Source organism: Stegodyphus dumicola, chromosome X2, assembly GCF_044657685.1.
Source record: "Stegodyphus dumicola isolate Sdum_Otavi_A_Nest chromosome X2, ASM4465768v1".
NCBI lineage: Eukaryota > Metazoa > Arthropoda > Arachnida > Araneae > Eresidae > Stegodyphus > Stegodyphus dumicola.
The window spans coordinates 198,155,096-198,171,720 of NC_140781.1; positions in this window are offsets into that span (position 1 = coordinate 198,155,096).

The following is a 16,625-nucleotide window of genomic DNA, read 5'->3' on the forward strand; positions in this document are numbered from 1 at the left end:
AGGGGAATTTGGAGGCCAGACGTATATATTTGAAAATTTCAAAAAATCCTTAGTAAAGGCCTTCCCCATAGTGAAAGATCGCGCACGGCGGGAAGCCAAACTATATAGTTTCTATCAACGGGATACAGCAGAATTGACGGACTTTATTCTACGAAAAATCAAGCTAACTGATATGCTGTATGGAAAGAAACCCGATGCGGAGATAATTGAAACAATATTACCAAGATTGTTACCCGCTGTCCAAGACTACTTTGAAATTAGAAACCCAAGCACATTGCAGGAACTTTTCGAATTGGCGGTGAAGTTTCAAAATCGCAGAATAGCGGAAAAAGCGAAAGGGGAAACATATTCTCAAAGTACCCGAAGGAAGGAGGAAACCAGAAATGGAAATCGCTCTTATGGGGGAAAGAACTATCAAGCTAACGCATCGAAACTCGAAGGTCAAGGCCCAAAAAGAAAATTTGAAAATAAACATCCGCGTACCCAGAAGACACAGATTGAAAGGAAAGCTTTAAACGAGTAGAGGGGCCTGTGAAAGGGAGGGTCCAGAGCCCGGAAGTTTAAAAAAAACCCTCAAATAGACATTTAAACACGGTCATCGTAAAAAACTCACAGCTACCAATTATACATGTCCTGGTTGGCGATGTACCAGTAGAAGCCCTCATCGATACAGGAGCAGAAAGAAATTTTATGAGTGAAAATTTCTTCAAAAAGAATTTTTATAGGATACGATTATTTAAAACCAGAAATACGGAAATTATAGCGGCGCAAGGAAAAACATGTCACTGCATCGGGAAATTATCATTAAACTTACAGGTAAAAGAGGAAAGTCTCAAAGTATTAATTTTTGTGGTGAAAGACCTGCAACACTCTCTTATTTTAGGTATGGACTTTTTAAGGGCCGCGAGGGCCAAATTAAATTTTCAAGATAGTTCCGTGGTGTTGGAGATGGACCAGAGGGTGGTGGAACCTGTGGAGACACCTGAATTGGACCTTAGCCATCTGAATGACCATGAAAGTAAAGCAATACAGCAAGTGGTGAGTAATTTTTCTCATTTGTTTTCAGAAAAACCAGGAAACTGCCAAATAATAACACATAAGATTCAATTAAATGCCAAAAAACCTTGTAGGACTAAGCCATACCGTTATGACAAACAAAAAGACTTAATCATCGAAGAACATATTCAGGAGATGTTAAAGAATAAAATAATAACGCCCATAAATAGTGAGTACGCGAGTCCAGTCGTACTATGTAGGAAAAAGAACGAGTTTCCTCCTTCGGATAAAAGGGCTTGGAGGTTTGCTATTGATTACAGAAAACTAAATAGTATTACCAAATTTCCAGTTTACCCTTTGCCGGTTATAGACGAGATCATTAGACAGATCAAATCGACAAGATATATGTCTACTTTGGACATAACGTCTGGCTACTATCAAATAGCTATGAGACCCGAAGATATACATAAAACCGTGTTTATAACAAAATCGGGAACTTATGCATTTTTACGCATGCCCTTTGGGTTGTGTGGGGCCCCATCAACATTCCAGAGAGCTATGGACATTGTTCTAAAGCCTGTCCTAGGAAAATCAACTTTAATTTATCTAGATGATATAATTATAACGAGTAGTACGTTGGAACAACACATTAATGACCTCGAACAAGTTTTTAAATTATTAAAAGAGGCCGGTCTTACAATTAACGCCTCAAAATGCAAGTTCGCAACTAAAGAACTTAAATATCTCGGTTATAAAATTTCGCAAAAGGGTATAGAAACGCAAGATTCAAAAATAAAAGCTATTAAGAATTTCCCACCGCCCAACACCGCCAAGAAACTTTCTTCTTTCCTTGGATTATGTTCTTACTATCGATCTTTCATAAAAGATTTCGCTAATATTGTTGAACCACTCTTAGTAATCAAAAGAAAAAAGAGTAAATTTACGTGGACAGCGGAAGCTAACACAGCTTTTGAAAGATTAAAAGAAGCGCTTATTAATGCCCCTGTTTTAAAATTCCCGGAGGGGGACGAAAACCTGGAAATTGCAGCAGATGCGTCAGACTATGCGGTGGGTGCGGTTCTTATGCAAAATAACCATCCGCTGGCATTTTTTAGTAAAACATTGAATCAGACACAAAGGAATTATACAGCTACAGAAAGAGAAACATTAGCCGTATTAATGGCTGTACACAAATTTCGAGTTTATTTCGGCAAATCGCCAGTAACAGTCTTTTCGGATCATGCGGCTGTTGGTAGACTTTACTCGGGAAATAACCTAACGCCCAGGTTAATAAGATGGGCTTTAAAACTCCAAGAATATAATATCACAATAAAATATAAACCGGGTAAGGAAAACAATGTAGCTGACGCACTTTCTCGTATAAAACTGGACGATGAAGGAAATGAACTTAAATGCGCTGTGTTGACTTCAAAAATTTTAGATTCTAGAGATACGGTTATTACTGAACTGAAAGCTGATCCTGAATTTGGAAATATCTATGCTTATTTGAAAGACCCCGAAAGCTTCGAGCACACAGATATCGATGCGATAAGAAATCGAGCAAAAAACTATGAAATAATAGATAATTTATTATTTTATAAGAAAACAACAAACGAAAATCTTGAGTATAAGCCAGTCATCCCAGCCTCGCTTCGATTAAGCATTTTGAAGGAGTTGCACGAAGAAAAAACAGCGGGCCACCTAGGGGTCAGAAAGACTATAAAAGGGGTACGCGAGGCGGTATATTTCCCGCAATTATACAAAATAGTAACGGCGTATGTCAGGTCCTGCAATCAATGTCAGTTAATAAATGATATTAATTACAGCCCGGCCGGGTACTTAAATAGCATTCGCGCTACATTTCCGAATGAAATTTTAGGCATAGATCTCCTTGGTCCCTTCCCCCAGAGCGAGTTAAATAAAAATCGTTTTCTTTTAGTAATAGTAGATCATTTTTCAAAATGGATAGAAATTGTTCCACTTAAACGCGCGTCAGCCAAAACAGTCGAAGATGCATTCTTACACAGATACATTTTAAAATACGGTGCACCGATAAAAGTCATTAGTGATAACGAAAAAACAATTCATTAGTCAAATATTTGAAAACATATGCAATGGACTTGGCATGCGCCATATCAAAATAGTTCCGTATAGACCACAGGCTAACATAGCAGAAAAAGTTAATAAAAACATAGTAAAAATAATTCCCAGTTACGTGAGCACACATCACAAGCGCTGGGAGGGCTACATAAATGAATTAGCTTATGCTTTAAGAACGGCACATCATGATACTACGGGAAAAACTCCAGCAGAATTATTTTTAGGCAGAAAGTTAATTACGCCTTTAGATAAATTATTCTTTGTGCTACAAAGAGAGCAATAGTTTAAACAAAAAGATGTGCAAAAGCTCATTGATCGGGCGCTTAAAACCTCGGATACGGCAAGAAATAGGCAGAAACTATATTACGATAGAAAACGCCGTGAAGCAGATTTTAAAGTTGGGGATAAAGTATTGAAGCGGAAATTTTCTTTATCAAGTGCCCCAGACAATTTTATGGCAAAGCTAGCTTCAAAGTTTGAAGGCCCCTATGTAATTCAGGAAATCAAAGGAGTAGTCTTATATCTTAAGAACGAGAGAGGGGAAATCTGTAAAGCAAGTCCCGACCAGGTGAAAAAATACTATAATCCAAATGATTTTGAAATCCTTAAAAGTTTCTTGCAGGACTCAAGTCTAAACGAAGTAGAAGGTCCAGAGACTACAACAACTATTCCACCACCCAAGAAACAGAGAACTGAAGAGAGACCTAGCACTTCTACAACCCGGACGTCGGTATCAAAAAGAAAAAATAATTTTCAAACTCCGGCGTTTAAGAAAAACAAAAATACAGATGCACCGGGTAAAGAAACCGTGGTAAAGAGAAAAACACCACCTACAAAGGATAGCAGGAGAAATTACACATCAAGGAGAACGCGCACACGGCCACAGAGTCAGGTGCCAGCAAGGCCGCCGTTCCGGAAACTGAAACGCCAACAGGAGGCACAAAAATACGAGGAACAGAAGAAATTCAACAAGGACTCCAGACCGGAGGACGTCAAGACCAGCCGTCCCAGGGAGAAACGGAAAGGCCAACAACCAGACGATTACTCCGCCAAGAGGCCAGCATGTAGAGGACGCAAAAGAAAAAGTCTGGTGGACGACACTCGGAGGGCAGTAAGGAGAAGATTAACATCCATGAAACCTCTAACTTGGGACCAATTCTGCCAAAAACGAATGACGGAGTTTCAAGCATCGAAAACTCAAAGATAAGTTAAAACCTTCTATAATTTTTTTTCTCTTTTATTCCGAAATGTTATGCATAAGTACGAAGTTCTATGTTTTGACGAAAGTCAATATGTCTCGGTTGAGACTTAGTTTTGTTTTACTTTATTTAGCTAAGGCAAAAGTATTATTTTCTTTAAGTGTAAAAGCTAAAAACAAGCATTTTCTGTTGGTCGAAAGACTAATTCTGTTATTTAAAGCCAAAATTTGGCTGAAGATAAAAATAACTTCGTATTCTTGTATTAATAAGAATTTTACTTTCAGTGCCGCCAGCTTGGCGAAGAATGAGTAAAGTAAAAATTTATTTTCTCTTATTCATTTTATGGTAAATTGTAAAAAGCATATGTATTAAAATTTTGTAAATGTATGTAAATACTTGAATGTTATGTAAAAGTAGAATTTAGTCTAGAAGCATAAAATTGTAGATGCTAAAAGTGAATGCTTAAAAGCAATGAAGTCAAAATTTAAGTAGTAAATTGTAGATAAAGTCATGCTTTAGAGCGAAAGCCTGCATGTTTAAAGATGAATGAGGGGGAAGTTAGAATGAATGTGTTTTGTAGGGTTCTCCACCTACATTTGAATTTTTAAGACTATTAAAGTAGCTCATTGAGTTGTAGAATGTCGAGTAAGGTGTGTCTATTTGGTCGTTGAATTCTAACAAATCATGGTCGTTAGGGGAAGTGTTGTAAGACTAAAACACGAATATTCCCGTTTGACACCACACACGGTGGAGAGCCAGGGTAAAGTTAAATTAATGCTTGAAAAATTGAATGAATGTGAAGTAAGCAATAACTAAGAAAAACGAATCGTTTAAAAACAAAAAAATTATTGTGTCAAGAAAGTGTAAATTATAATGTATGTAGAAAGATACTGATACTTATTCCTTCCAGATGCTGGAAGGAAAGACCAAGATTCATTGATGAAGTCCAGGAAAAGTTGCTGTAAGAAGAGAGCTTTATAACGATCAACAGAATTTTAGTATACAAATTGTTACATAAGATATTTTTTTGTGTAAACGAGGTTCTCGCCAATTAGTTCAGAATTAGAGAAACTTACAACAGGTCGTTTGTAGGACTTGCTTCCAAGTTTTCCAAATTCTGGCAGCGGCAAATGTAGGGTTTATATTTATTTTAACTAACATTTATTTTAAGTTTAAACTATCTTTCCTGTCAAGCCTTACTTTCCCCTGGAACTGCCAATGCCAGAATATGTAAATTTTAGTAGAACGCGCAACGATTCAAATTATCAGCGGAAGTATTCTGATTTAAATAGAAGGAAACGAGTTCGGTGTGAGATTCTTACTTCACGAGCGCGGAGGTAGTTTGCGAAAAATTGAAGAACCCCGCGTTTCGGCCTATGTGCTTGGCGGAAAGTCGTGGTAATCGTTCCAGTGAGCTTCAAGTCTGCTGAATTAGCAGCGGTATTGTAAAACGCGGTGAGTTAGTTATTTTAGAGAGCCTCGTAGTTAGAATCTTGTCTTTAGTTTCTTTTCAGGTTATTATTTTTATTTGACTGCCGAGTTGGCACCGTCTGTAAGCGTCAAGAGCACGCAATTGTAATTTATTACGTTGAATAAAAAGGGACTTAAACCCTTTACAAGACTCTGTGTTTTATACAGTTTTCACAGTCACCTCTTGGTTGCGTGCAAGTTGGAGGCGCGCAACGTTATAATGTGAAGAGGCTTTGACGTGATTGTGGCCGCACGACGAGAATTAACAGACTTTGAACGCGGAATGGTAGTTGGAGCTAGACGCATGGCTCATTCCATTTCGGGTATCGTTAGGGAATTCAGCATTCCGAGATCCACGGTGTCAAGTGTGTGCCGAGAGTATCTAATTTCAGGTATAACATCCCACCATTGACAGCGCATTGGCCGACCACCTGCACTTAACGACCGAGACCAGCGACGTCTGCGTAGAGTTGTCAATGTTCACAGACAAGCAACACTGCGTCAAATAACCGCGGAAATCAATGTGGGACGTACGAGGGTAATGTCCGATGGGACAGTGCGGCGAAATTTGTCTTCCTTGGGCTATGCCAGCAGAAGACCGACTCGAGTGCCTTTACTGACAGCACGACATCGCCTGCAGTGACTCTCGTGGGCTCGTGAGCATATCGGTTGGTCCCTAAACGAATGGAAAACCGTGGCTTGGTCAGATGAGTCACGATTTCAGTTGGTAAGAGCTGATGGTAGGGTTCGAGTGTGGCGCAGACCCCACGAAGCCATGGACCCAAGTTGTTAACAAGGCACTGTTCAAGCTGGTGGTGGTTCCATAATGGTCTGGGCTGTTTTTACATGGCATGGACTCGGTCCTCTGGTGCAACTGAACCGATCATTGACTGGAAATGGATACCTTCAGCTACTTGGAGATCACTTAGAGCCATTCATGGACTTCACGTACTCAAACAACGATGGGATTTTTATGGATGACAATGCGCCATGTCAACGGGGAACAATTGTTCGCGATTGGTTAGAAGAACATTCTGGACAATTCCAGCGAATGATCTGGCCACCTAGATCGCCCGACATGAATCCCATCGAACATTTATGGGACATCATCGAGAGGTCAGTTCGTGCCCAAAACCCTGCACCGTCAACACTTTCACAATTATGGACGTCTATAGAGGCAGCAAGGCTCAATATTCCTGCAGGGGACTTCCAGTGACTTGTTTTGTCCATGCCACGTCGAGTTGCTGCACTTCGCCGGGCAAAAGGAGGACCGACAAAATATTAGGAGGTATCCTGTATACTTAAGACGAAAACGTACACTGGTCTTAATTTTTTTCTTAAATTCTGCGATTCGGATAGTCGGAGTTCAGATAATTGGAATTATACTGCAGTATTTTCCTCTTTTTTATTTCCTATTTTGCTTGTAAGGTTTTGACTCTAAATTTTCCGAATTGACTGTAGGTTGAATTTTTTTCCTTAATAGTAGTAGTTTGTAAGAGGTTGCGAATGCATGTAGGAAAAAGGTCTGTACATTTGAGAGTAACTAAAAGTTGATTTAAATTAAAATTTGTTTCGAGAACAGCGGTTTAGACTCTTAAATAATTCACAGGTCCGAAACATGTATTTGGAACTCATTAATTAATGGTTTAAGGCTTCAAAACACTTTTCCTTTGAGAAATTCTGTTTGAAGCGTTGAACTGAGAAGATTAAACTTTCTTTTTATTGTTTCATTTTGTATTACCTTTCAGTATTGTATTTGTAGTTTAATTTTACTTGTACTCCTTTTGGGTTTCGACTCTCTAATAGAAACAAATGTTTAGGGCCGTCGTAGGAAAGGAATTGTAAACTTTCTTTTAAGCTTCGACTTTTCTTATTCTTTTAATAATAATAATAATAATAATAATAATAATAATATATATATATATATATAAATTAGCAATTCATAACTAAAATTCAGCTATTCAAAGATCTGTGTTCAAAATTATCCACTGTTATGTGAGCAATTAAAAACAAACAGCTGGGTAAACTTTCGTTCACATTTGACATGGAAATCCAATAGTTTTCGTTTGGCAATGAAAACTACTTATTTCTAAGAAGTTCTAAATATTTCTAAATACTAAGTATTTCTAAATTCAATGCGCCCTTTATTTAAGCTTTATTGCTCAGTGTAAGACCATTGCTAAATACATCAGAGTATCGGATTAGTAAAATAGCAATGTAAAAATTATAACATTTTCTATCACTTCTTAAATTTTATTTAAATGACAGTTGTTACATACCTAATCTGATTTAAAAAGCATTTAATGGTTATCACTTATTTTAAAAACCACTTTAAAGTTAGTGTTTTCACGGAAATTAAAGTTTATCACAGCATGGACTTATTTTTAAGTTTTTATAATATTTAATATTTAAATAATTACTATAATTCTATAGTTTACTTAGCGAACAGTCTTCGGCGTTTTAGCAGCAAGCTTGTATTAATAAAAATGTTCAACTGTACAGCGTAGTAATTATTAACAGTCTTCTTCTGTACATTCAGATACAGAAGTATTGTATCTCCAAGTACTTCTGCGTAATGATAACTCGAAGCAATATATATATATATATATATATATATAAAAGAGAGAGAGAGATTGAAAGTCGATTTTCACTTGGAAATCGAGTTTGCTTATTTTTTATTTTTCTTTGACCTGTTCTGTTAGGTAATATGTTATGGTTCTTGCGAGATGAAAATCTGAGCAGCACATCTCAGATTTCGATGTCGGGAATACGGGATCTGCGGATTATCGTACATCGCAATTATTAATGTTCCTATTAATGCTCAGCAATTAATGCTGCTGTGCATTTTGCTGTCTTTGGGTCCTAGAAGGACACACAGAGCGACATGATTGGACTATGCAGAACCTGAAAAAGAAGTTCATAAGACTTTGTTTTACACGTAAATATTCCAGCGCAATGTATTGTTCAATATTAAAGACCACTTTTTGTGACGTAGCAAGGTCTGGTTGCTTAGCAACTAATGCTCGGCTTAAATTTCTTTTGATTTTAAAACCATTGTGTAAACGAAGTTTTAATCTCCAAGAGAATTCCTTGGGAATTAGATTGTATGGTAAATTCGTTGTGGTTATTGAGGTTGCAGATTTCAGCCGCTGCTTTTATGGCTGATAGTTCAGGCTGAGAAACATTACAGTTATTAATTCATTATTGGCCAAAAAAGAAAAATATATATGGAGGGGGAAAATTATCATTATCCCTGTAATACTGCCTTTTTTTTCACGTACGATGGTGTGAATAGTAAACTAATTGTATACACTGATTGACATTTCATATCCATTAAACATCTTAAAATTTCTGGATACGAATTAAAATTTCTGACTCAATATGACATAGTTTAAAACAAAGCATAACAATCCTAAGCTTTGTCACAAAGTCTTGTAGCTTGGTATGTGCAAAATTTACACGAATTTTATATAGTATCGTGAATTTTTAATGAAATAATGAAATAATGAAATTTGATGCGAAAATGGATGCTAAACTATTTCGCTGATATAATTAATTGTTCAGGAGACGATCAGTCTTCAACAATACCATGTTTATAACGCTATCATCAAAAACTCATCCAAGAGTTCTAGAATTTTTATAGTGACATGTACATTTATGTGAATGAATGGGGAGCTAAGAAATAAAAGTTTGATGGAACAGGTGGAGGAATTTTGTGTATCAGTTTGGCAAAAGAAGACGAGCCTCCACTAAATTATCATCAGCTCTACCTACGTTGAAAGGAATTACGAAAAAGTTAGAAAGAATTTCCTTTTTTTTTCTGTTAAGGAAATTTTCTAAAGCACTGAGGTCAGAATTTCACAATCACTGCTATCACATCACTATCAGGATCATCCAATACTAACATAGAAAAATTAGATATAAACTGCATTTAAAAAGAATTAAAATATCTTGCTTTAATAACTTAACTACAGATTAATAAAATGTCCAGCAAAATTTGTTTAAAAGAATTGCTCAGCCAAAGTATCCAAAGAAAATCAGCTGTGCACCAAAATCAAACGGGGGAAGAGACCGAGAAAATTCGTTCTGCGATTGATTAACTCCGTCTATGAACCAAAAAGTAGGCTAGAATAAACGTGTAATAAAAATAAAGCCCAAGTTTTGAAAATGAAATATGTGTATCACATACGGGCAAATTACGCGGCGCAGAAGTAAGTTGCTCTTACAAAATGCAACAACGCAGAAATAAACAAAACAAGCGTTCTTGAATATTCTATGAGTAGGTGAAAGACTGTTTCAGCGCTCTCTGATTATCGCAGCTGAAAATAGTCTTCTTTCTTTTAGTATGAATGAAAATAAAACAAGTATTTCGATTTTCTAACTACCGTTTTTACTCATGCGTATACAATTGATTAGATGGTATAATCATTCAAATGCAATAGAGAGGATTTTTCTCAGAAAACTACAATTTAATGCCTCATTTTTCAATCGACACTATTACGATAATATTGATAATCAAACACAAACAGTTAAAACGATAAGCAATAAAAAATTCGATAGGTGAAATAATTCTTCTTGTGACCGATAGATGGCAGCACAATGTATAATAAAGTGTGAAAATTCAGTTCTCAACATATAGATAAGATGGTGGTATAATATAACGTTAATTAAATGGGATATGGTGGAGAATTACGGTTTCTTTTCTGGGGAATCTGATTCACCGTTTCCTCTCAGAAACATTTTTTTAAAAAAATATTTCAGAGAAATTTTCAACTTTCCGGATATTTCCTGAGAATAATTAACTTAAATAAACTAAACTAATTTATTTTTGGTCGCTATGTGGAAGATTTTTCCTGCATTTTAATAATAAAAATGCCGTTTTTCAGACTACTGACATGATGGCCTACAGGTGCATACGTGAAGTAAAGGTTAATTATGACTTAAGTCTGTTTCGGTATTAAATAAAGATGTAAGCTGGGGTAATTCTGAAACCATCTAAACTAAAAGTATCTTCTTCGCGTTTTCTATTAAAGTACTGACGAAGAAAAGCTGTTGTACAACCTGCAAATGAACTTAGGAGGAGCGATTTACTCTAAAACAATAACTAAACAATATTGTTTTCAAAATCGGAAACTTGCAGAAACAAACAAACAAAAAATATTGTTATTTGAGACAGGCAAGGGGATACAGCTTGGAATGTAGATTTCCTTTAAAGAAACAATATTGTGATGGTTACCTGTAGTTTGTCCCTGAGTATTTTTCGTTTGCTATGTTTTTACTGTAACTATGTCCTTCGGAAATACAGTTCTTAACATAATTGTTTTCCTCTCGATTTTTGAACGATAAACTTAATAAAATAAGGAGGAATACTCGAGGAAATACTATATTCAAATTAAATTAACGTATAAAAATTACCTTTAAATCTAAAAATAAGAAAGCAATTAATGTCAAATGCAAAAGATTAACAAAAACCACTTAATAAAAATAACTATATATAACTGAAATTAAATATAGGATATTCATTAAAAAATCAATTAAATCTATGCAAAAATTTATAAGGTACTTCTCCCCCTTTCCTAGCGTGCCTTTGTGGTGTAGTGGTCAGCACAAAGAGACGGTATTTCAGAGCTCCGTGGTTCGATTCCCGGCGAAGGCGGTTGCTAATTTTTCATTTCTCCTGCTTCCAAAAATAACTAATGTCTCTACAAAACTCATTACACGTAAATCCCAAAACTTAAGGAAAAAGAAAACTGTAAATGAGTGAAGCTAAATATGCAAAAAGCATTGAATGCATAAGAAACTAATATTTTTGGCATAATTTTTTTATTGTCAATAAATTACTAGGGATCACGGGGTACAACTGTAAATCAGTCATAGTACTCTATGGACCCCTTTTGTTACATGCTCAAATATAGTGCAACTCCAATTATCCGAACTCCGACTATCCGAATCGCTGATTATTCGAATCGTTTTCAGAATTTTTCAGAATCAACTAAAGAAGAGAAGGAAAAGGAAAAAGACCCTCAAAAAGAGTAAATGCAAGAGACAGGAAAAGATGAGGATGATGTCTCACTGGAGGAATTAAGAAATTCACAAGAATTAAACATTCTTGTGAAAATTCCTGGATGTTCAGAAGTTTGTGCTGAGGATACAGCAGAATGGAGGGTGTGTTATTCGTCAGACCCTGGGTTTCAAATTCTAAGTGATGGTGAACTTATTGAAAGTGTGAGAGAAGAAATTGTCGAAGAAGAAGATGACCTTAATGTCGAAGTTGAAGCAGACGCGGGACGCGTAATGGCAAACCGCACATTGAGCTGAACAGTGTTAAACGAATGTCGCATACTGCGCATGCCCAGAAAAAAATTTGGCGTAATTATTAGGTTGGCGCGATTTGAAAAAAAGATAAATACGGTATATGGTAGATGTACAGCCATCTGATTGTAAACAAATCTGGCGTTTTAAGTCTTCGTAGAGTATATCTGCAATGTAAAGTAATGATTGCGTTAAAATAAGATTTTTTCCTGTACTGCTCCAACAAGTGGAAAGTTGAATAATACGATCTATTATAAATTCGATTGAAGAGTGCAAAAAATGGGTAAACGAAGTCACAACCATAGTAGATAGCGCAAGAGCTCCAAACCAAATGCTATTGCAAGATTGCTTTCAGATATGTATATATTTTCCCATTTCAATAAATTTGATATGTTATATGTGCAAGTATGCTTATGTACTATGTCACAGTATCATCTTTCTGAACACACATACAGTTCATTAACTTTTTTTAACATTTCTTAAATTTCTATATAATGTAACATTAAGAAAGATACCAATTCAGAAGTCAAACAACAAAAATCAGCGTTATATTTACAAAATTTTCACAGGACTAGTTTCGATGGTTTTACCGAACCACCATCTTCAGCTGCAAAACCGCAAATGAACCAGATAGGAAATAATGATTAGATAAGATAAGAAAGCTTGGACAAGAATAAGCAAGTGGCGCCATCTGTTGGTGAAACCAGAACTAAAACATAATTTCTTTAAAGGCCGAAGGCAAATTTGGATTGGAATTAGGATCGTTAACTAGAACAGAAAGATATTTATGAATGTGAAATGCCTCTAGAAAATCCAGTTCTCCAATGGAAGATGTTTTTTGAATAATTTTGGCAGCAGAAAAACTGAAAGTGTGGTTTTCGGACGAACAATGTTGAGCAACAGAAGACTTCTGTGTTTCCTTTTTTCTAACATATGCCTCATGTTCCTTGACGCGAAATTTTTAAGGCTCTCTTAGTTTGGCCAATGTAAATTAAACCACACTGGCAAGGAATCCTATAAATACCCCAGGAATTCATATCCGGAATGGGGTCCTTGAGTATGGAACTCGGAATTTTATTCATGGGAGAATAAACAACCCGAAAGTTAAATTTCTGCAAAATATGTGCAACTTTATAGCTAATTGATGGAAAGAAGGGAATGACAACAGAATTTTTATAATCTCCTAAAACAAGAGTGTGCCTTTTAGTGTGTTGAAATGAGAATTTTTGAACTGCTTGATTAATAATGTTGGGTGGAAAGCCCCTGTCAATAGCTATTGCTTTTAAATAATTTAGTTCTTCATCAAGGGCTAGTTTGGAGGAGCAAACTTGAAGAGCACGGAAAACATAGGAATAAAATGAAGCTAACTTTTGTTTAGTCGGATGACATGATTTAAAGTGTGGTGGAAGGCAAACCGATGAAGGTTTACGGTAAACCGTAGTACTGAAGTTCGATGTGTTACGTGTGACCAGAATGTCGAGAAACGGAAGAGAATTGCAAGTCTCAAGTTCAAAAGTGAACTGAATAGCAGGATCAATAGAATTCATTGTTGAAAGAACATTATTTAAATCATCTTTATTACCTTCAAACAGAGTAAAAGTATCCTCTACGTAGCGGAACCATGCCGGGAAGTTTAATGTTTCAAACAATTTTGATTCATAATAATGCATGTAGATATCAGCCAGGATGGGACTGAGGGGGCTTCCCATGGCTAATCCCTCAGTTTGTTTGTAATATTTATTTTGGAAAACAAAATGTGTTTGTTTCAAACAGAGTTGAGTGAGAGAAATTAGCTCATCAATTTCGATGCAAGAGAAATGAAATTTGCGAGGTCTGGTTTCTAGACATCTTAATGCACCCTCCACTGGGACATTGGTGAATAATGATTTTACATCAAAAGAAACCATGAGTAAATTACTAGGAGAAATGTTTTAAACTTTTTTTACAAACTCTATTGAATTTTTTATGGTGTAAATGTTATTGTCTAATAGAGTTGAAAATCTAGAAACTAAATATTTAGCTAATGGATACGAGGCAGTACCTAAATTTGATACAATAGGGCGGAAAGGAATACCACTTTTATGAATTTTGGGAAGAGCATATAATCTGGCACAATTCGCAACAGATGGGATAAGTGAATGTTTTAAGTTGCCTGAAATGATTTGCGAAGATTTGATCGCAGGTTTTATTTTTGACAAGTCCGAAGGTGAAGGATCTTTAGGGATCGGATTATATGGTCCTTCGTTTAAGAGTTTAGTGACACCATCGATGTAAGTGTTCCTATCCATGACGACTATCTGGCCACCTTTGTCGGCCTTTGAAATAATAATACCTGGGTTAGAATGAATTTCACGCAATGTAGCTCTTTCTCTCGCAGTTAGATTTGGTTTCAAAGGTTTATTATTGAATTTCACATTATGAGCGATAAGATGCCTAATCATTTCTTTCTGTGAATCTGAAACTTTACTGAACTTGAAAGCTTTTTCGATAGGAGCCAAAATCTTTGGAATCGAGGGTTTACAGGTTTGTGAGAAGTTAAAATTATATTTTAGAACTCTCTCTTGTTCTTCTGAAAGACTAACATTAGAAATATTAACTATTGGCTTGATGTTTACAATGGGAAGATTTTTTAAACTACTTGAACTGGAAGATTGTAAAAGAAGTTTTTCGAATTTAACTGCAAGGGTGTTTTTATGACGGTTAACTGCCTTCTCCGTTCTAGACCAAGACTTTTGTTCAAGGGCAGTGAATTTTGGATATGATTTAGCGAGTTCCAGATGAAGCTTATAGAGTTCACGTTCAATTTTGAACAATTTTTGACGTGTATCCCTTATGACGGACCGAAGTAAGGCAAGCTTGCAATTTAACAGAATTCTTGAAACGCGACTCGAAGGTTTTTGATTAGATTTGATTTGAATAAAATTGGGGATCAATTTTTTACATTTACATTTAAGTAAAAAGTCAAGATGATTAAGGAATTTTTGCCGTTTCAGGCGTAATTTAGTGAAACGATTAACGGATGAAGGCATGATAAACAATACAGAAAATCAAACTAAATTAACTGAACAATAATAAAGCACACACAAAACAGCAGAAAAATCCCTCACTGAAATTAATAGAAAACAAAACGTTTGTAAGCAAAATGCATGAAATCAGACAAGCAAAGCACAATATCCAAATATACAAAATATAAACAAAACTTGAAAATTGAAAAAAAGTACTTACCGAAACTCACGCAATCACAAAATGGCGGCCACACTACGTGCAAAAAAGAAAGCAAAAAATAAGCCTGTTTGGGGCTTCTATAATTAAGACACAATAACACGCCGAATAAATACCAATTCAGAAGTCAAACAACAAAAATCAGCGTTATATTTACAAAATTTTCACAGGACTAGTTTCGATGGTTTTACCCAACCACCATCTTCAGCTGCAAAACCGCAAATGAACCAGATAGGAAATAATGATTAGATAAGATAAGAAAGCCTGGACAAGAATAAGCAAGTGGCGCCATCTGTTGGTGAAATAAGAACTACAAAGGCCGACAAAGGTGGCCAGATAGTCGTCATGGATAGGAACACTTACATCGATGGTGTCACTAAACTCTTAAACGAAGGACCATATAATCCGATCCCTAAAGATCCTTCACCTTCGGACTTGTCAAAAATAAAACCTGCGATCAAATCTTCGCAAATCATTTCAGGCAACTTAAAACATTCACTTATCCCATCTGTTGCGAATTGTGCCAGATTATATGCTCTTCCCAAAATTCATAAAAGTGGTATTCCTTTCCGCCCTATTGTATCAAATTTAGGTACTGCCTCGTATCCATTAGCTAAATATTTAGTTTCTAGATTTTCAACTCTATTAGACAATAACATTTACAGCATAAAAAATTCAATAGAGTTTGTAAAAAAAGTTTAAAACATTTCTCCTAGTAATTTACTCATGGTTTCTTTTGATGTAAAATCATTATTCACCAATGTCCCAGTGGAGGGTGCATTAAGATGTCTAGAAACCAGACTTCGCGAATTTCATTTCTCTTGCATCGAAATTGATGAGCTAATTTCTCTCACTCAACTCTGTTTGAAACAAACACATTTTGTTTTCCAAAATAAATATTACAAACAAACTGAGGGATTAGCCATGGGAAGCCCCCTCAGTCCCATCCTGGCTGATATCTACATGCATTATTATGAATCAAAATTGTTTGAAACATTAAACTTCCCGGCATGGTTCCGCTACGTAGAGGATACTTTTACTCTGTTTGAAGGTAATAAAGATGATTTAAATAATGTTCTTTCAACAATGAATTCTATTGATCCTGCTATTCAGTTCACTTTTGAACTTGAGACTTGCAATTCTCTTCCGTTTCTCGACATTCTGGTCACACGTAACACATCGAACTTCAGTACTACGGTTTACCGTAAACCTTCATCGGTTTGCCTTCCACCACACTTTAAATCATGTCATCCGACTAAACAAAAGTTAGCTTCATTTTATTCCTATGTTTTCCGTGCTCTTCAAGTTTGCTCCTCCAAACTAGCC